At 34.4% G+C, this 5,486-nt stretch overlaps 1 non-coding gene and 1 pseudogene across 1 annotated transcript; both read right to left on the bottom strand.

Annotated features, from left to right (window-relative positions):
• Positions 1-1,114: 1,114 nt before the first annotated feature.
• Positions 1,115-1,221, bottom strand: LOC138818266 (U6 spliceosomal RNA). Its single transcript, XR_011369029.1, has one exon. It is a non-coding gene; the product is annotated as a U6 spliceosomal RNA (small nuclear RNA).
• A 3,939-nt stretch (positions 1,222-5,160) lies between these two features.
• On the bottom strand, positions 5,161-5,257 carry LOC138818269 (U6 spliceosomal RNA; annotated as a pseudogene).
• Between the last annotated feature and the right edge of the window lie 229 nt (positions 5,258-5,486).

Below are 5,486 nucleotides of genomic sequence, written 5' to 3'. Positions count from 1 at the left end.
ATAGCGGGGTTAAAGTTACATGAGCAAGGTTATGAGTGCATTTCTTATCAAGCACTGTTGCCTCCTCCTTTGTTTTTCCCCCACCATCCCTTCCCCTCCACCTCCAAAAGTACACTTCTCATCCCCATACCCCCACACTCCCCAACATATTGTCTTGTGCATCTCATTGTTACAATGGCTCAACTTTTATATCTATTTAAGCATTTTGATTTTTCCCTTTCCTTTCCCAAATTAGAGAAGTGTATTTACAGGATGTAGGTGCACCAACATCAAATCCAGTGAAAACAAGGGTTATACTGTGGGGGAGGACCATAAAAAAAAACAAAAAAAAATCACATAGTACATTATAAATATGTTAGAAACAACAGTAAGAAAGAATTAAAAAATCACTTCTATCCTTATCTTGGGGTTCATTTAGCTTAACATCATCTTATCTAGTAATATGCATATAGCTTTTGATCTTTTCTGCTTATCCCAGTTTTCTGCTTATATTATTTATTGCAAGTAAGGGATACCTTGGGACCTATGTTTCTTTGGACTTGGCTTACTTCAGTAAATATAATTTTTTCCAAGACTTTCCATTCCCTAACTAATTGGGCGATGCCATTCTTTCTGATGGAGGCATAGAATTCCAATATATATATATACATATATGTATATATATATGTATATATACACATTCCAATTTATATTTATGTATATAAATATACATATATAAATATATGTATATACATATATACAAATATATATATGTATGTGTAGATAGATAGAAACATACATACATACATATATACATACACACACACACATACACACACAAAAAAAATTTTCTTGATGCATTCATTTACTGAGGGGCATCGTGGTTGGTTCCATATCTTAGCTATGGTAAACAATTCTGCAATAAACAAAGCTGTGCTGGTAGTTATAGTATGATCTTGTTTGATCATTTGGGTGAATGCCCAAAAGTGGGATTGCTGGGTCATCAGGGAGCTCTATGTGGAATCTTTTGAGGAACCGCCATACTTCTTTCCAAGTGGTTGTACAAGTTTTCACTCCCACCAAGAATGGAGTAGGGTTCCCTTCTGTCCACATCCCCTCCAGGATCTGTTGTTGTAAAAATGTGGAAATCTTCATCAATTTGCATGTCATCCTTGCGTAGGGGTCATGCTAATCTTCTCTGTATTTTTCCAATTTTAGTGTATGTGATGCCAAACTGAGCACAGAACATTTTGGAATTGATTTTCCTAAACTAGATAATTCAACAAAAAATAAGTTAAAAAGACTTGTCGTGAAATTTTAGAACCATATATTTCTTAAGCAAGCACACATTTAAGAATAAAGTCAAGTGAGATATGTCAAAAACAAAATAATTCCAGATATTTGTTGTTCAAGAGATATGTAAGAGTAGAAATTCATTACTCTATACATGGCACCTGTCATAATGAGCACTGTAGCAAGTGCTAAGGTTTGTTAAAAGTTTTATTGTTTTAAATATGATTAATACTGGGAATTTGCTTATATATGCCAAAATTAAGACTGTTTGGCAGGTCATAAAACTTTTCCATAAAGTATTTAAGATTTATGGTAGCAGACATATACTACTAAGTATGTACATTTCAGAGTTTTTAGAAACTTTACTATGAGAAGTTGCAAAGTCTGTGTAAAAAAACAGTGAAGAGTTAAGATTTTAACTACACAGTTTCTGTTAAAACTTGAGGCCTTCCTTTACATGTTAGTGAGGAACAAATATGATATAAGCCATATACAAATGATAAGATGAGCCATAAATTAAGAGTAACCTTAGTGGGTAACCTTAAAGGCTACTCGTAGCCTACAAAACTCTTGTGAACATCATAATCTTAGCCAGTTTTAAATGTACAGGAATATGAGTAAATAGTAAAATCTAATATGTAGAACATTTCAAAAACTGGAAACACTGGTGTTTGGTTTTTATTTTATTAACCATTAATATTTAATCATTAGTTTTCTTTATTTGTAGCATTGTTTTCCTTTTTGTAATAGAATACAACTTTTCGTAACTCATCATCAGGAGGTACTTTGAGAATGTTACTGGGATGTCCACACCATTTTTTATAGGTGCATGTGAATGTACAAAGAGAAAAATTAAGAACAAAATATTGATTTAAAATTTTCTCAAGTAGAAATCTCAATCAGAAGTGTTGATAAATGTCTATACCTAAAATCTTAGTCATAGGCTGAAGCAGTGTCTTTAAAGAATTGAGGATACAAATGTGAGAGCTGTGTTTTGTTTAGGTTTTTGGTTTGGTTTTTGTTTTTGTGGGGCTTGAACTCTGGAGCCTGAGTGCTGTCCCTCAGCTTTTCAGCTCAAAGATGGTGCTACCACTTGAGCCACTGAACCACTTTTGTCTTTTTCTTCTTATATGGTGCTGAGGAATCAAACCCAGGACCTCATGCATGCAAGACAAACATTCTCCCACTGAGCCACCTTCCCAGCTCCTGAAAGACTGTTTTTAAGAAATCATCTAAACAACATTTGCTTTCTGGTTTGGGTTATATAATGAAATATATGAATATATTTTAATATTTTTGTCATTTTCATACTTCTTTTTATTGTGAAAATACTGTACAGAGGAGTAACAATTACATGGGTAAGATATAATGAGCACATTTCTTATCAAGAATTGTAGCCTCCTCCTTTGTTTCCCCTTCCCATTCCTTCGTATCCTCCCCACCGTCTCCCCAACCAAAGTTGTAAAGTTCTTTTTTCGACATAAAGACTTGTACATCTCATTGTTGAAATGGGTCTTCCTGTATCTCTGTTTTAACGATTTGTTTTTTCCCATCCCCTCCACATACACCAACTTCATATATAGTGAAACCAGGGGTTATACCATGGGGGAGGGACATACAAAGCAATAAAGACATAATTTTATAAATATGTTAGAATCAATCACATGAAAGATCTCTCTCTCTCTTTTTGTCAGGCGTGGGGCTTGAGCTCTAGGCCTGGCAGCTGTCCCTGAGCAATTCAGCTCAAGGCTCATGCTCTACCACTTGAGCCATAGCTCCACATGTAGTTTTCTGGTGGGTTTTTTTTAAATTGTTATTAAGTGATTACAAAATTTCCCAATTTTCACGGTATTTTGGGATGAAGATGCTCAATTAAAGTCACAAACTCATTCTAACTTTCCTGGAGGAAATTGTTTGTAACATATAATGGTGTACACATATACACCATACATGTCATCAGCAGCATGGGGTTATTTAATAGTGGTTCGACCAGAGGAGTGGAAGTTCTTTGTTTCTTGGTTTCTTATGTCCTTCTGTGTGGGTGATCTGCAGGCAGCCCCTTTGTCTCTGGGACTCCAGCAGCCCCTGCTGGGCCTGCTCACCACCAGTAAGCATTGGGGGAGGAGTCTTCGCACTTCTCTGTTCTGAAATTCTTTTTCTCTCTTTCTTTTTTGTTATTTTCCACCTCCTGTATTTCTATGGGTGTTCATCTTTTTGTTTTTGTGGGTCTCTTGGGGAGATTAAGCTTAGGAACTCGAACTCTCTTTTTGGTTGGGGAGAGCTGTGGCGTTTCCCTACTGCCCCGTTGCCATCTTTGTCCCCCCTCCCATTTTCATACTTCTAAATTTATACTAACTTCAGCCACTTTATCCTTTTCTAAGTCATGAAATAGCTCTGAGAATTTGCTTCTGTGAAGATTGTTTTTGCACTTATTTCTTCTGCTCTCTATCCATTCCCTACTCTCCAGTTAGAATAATTTCAAATAGTAAAAATGGAAAAAGAGAAAAAAATCATGGTGAAAAAACAGGTGTAGAAAATGTAGATTTTTCTGACTACTTCAACCAATGTGAACTATTGGGGAAATCATTTACACCTCATTCCCACTGGTACTCAAAGTCTCTAGTTAGGCAATTCTGATGAAGACAAGGAACTAGATGAAAAAGTGAGAAATGGTATCATTTGCTAGAAAAAAATGAAGAAGTATCCAAGCAAATTTCTTCATTGGGCTGTTGAAAATAATCGGCTTACTTCAGTGCAGAGACTACTTTCCAAAAAGGCCACTCATGTGAAAACTAGGGATGATGATGAGTATAGCTCTCTTCATCAGGAAGCCTACAGTGGACACTTAGACATTGTCCATGAGTTGTTAGCTCAAGGCAGATATTCATGCAATAACTGTGAATGGCTTGACAACCCTGCATAGTGCTTATATGTGGAATAATACCAGAGTGGCTTCTTTCTTTCTTCATCATGATGCAGATACCAATGCCCAAACTAAAGAACTCTTGACAAACTTGCATCTTGCTGCTGGGAATAGAAATAACAAAGGTACGCGGGATCTCCTTCTATTGAAATATTATATCACACCAGGTCAAGAACAACTTGGAAGAAGCTGCATTTGATATTGCCAAAAGGATAAGTATGTATCACTACCTCTTTGAAGTTGTGGAAGGCTGCAAAAATTTTTCTCCTAAGTCATGATGGTTGGGTTAAGTTTCTTAAATATCAAAAATGCCAATCCATCTTTGTGTCCGTACAAAAAGTTTTCACAATAAAAGCCACATTAATATCTTACTTTAAATATTCATGGATTCCATGCTATTCTTCCAAGTGAATTGCCGGACTTTGATGTCAAAATGTATTCAAGATTTGTTTGTATACATCAATAATGATTTCTGCAGAGTTTGTGATTTTTATAATCAGAAATAACTTTAACTTATCTGTTGAAATGAGTAATGCAGAAACTAAAGATATTTCTATTGCTTGTCTGAAAAAGGATATTTTAAGATAATCTGTATTCTGTTTGTATAATATCCATAATCTATTTCATCCTTCCTAGATATAATACTTTTAATTCTACATTGTTTCATAATATATAGGTTCATTAATAAATGTGTCATTTCAGATAGCATTCCATATAGAAACAGTTTAAGATTCCTTTTTGTCCCATAGGTCCTTATAGTATTTTATTTCTTTGGGATAAAATAAAAATGTTATCTAATTTCAAAAGTTTTGTAAAGGTTATGCTATGTAAAGGCCTTTCTAAGGTGATGATTTAATACACTGATGTCAAACTAACTTTCAATTCAATGAATTACATGTATTGTTACAACTGTATTTTTGTAATCAATTTTTAATAACTTTTTCATTTCTTGCATCTGAAGAATGAAAAATATGGAATACTACACAAATTTTCATATCATCCTTGTGCAAGTGCCATGTTAATCTTTGTATTGTAATTTGGATAGACGTGCTGTTGAAGCATGTAGTATCCTCTAAATTTAAGTAGCTAATGATGCAATCTTTATACAGGCATGTATCCTTGGTTGACTATTTGTAACTAGGAAACCTTATTGTTCCTAAAAATGCTATTGATATTACTTCTCTAAAATTCTGTGTATATTGGAAAAAAACTTACACTGTTTGGTCGATTGCTCACATTTGCAATTTTTTTTGTCAATGAGTATTTTAAGTCTTTTTCATTTTAGATTTCA

The sequence above is a fragment of the Dipodomys merriami genome, unplaced genomic scaffold (assembly GCF_024711535.1).
Source record: "Dipodomys merriami isolate MVZ:Mamm:240054 unplaced genomic scaffold, mDipMer1.0.p SCAF_724, whole genome shotgun sequence".
In the NCBI taxonomy this organism is placed as follows: Eukaryota; Metazoa; Chordata; class Mammalia; order Rodentia; family Heteromyidae; genus Dipodomys; species Dipodomys merriami.
This window is presented reverse-complemented; position numbering and strand designations above follow the sequence as displayed.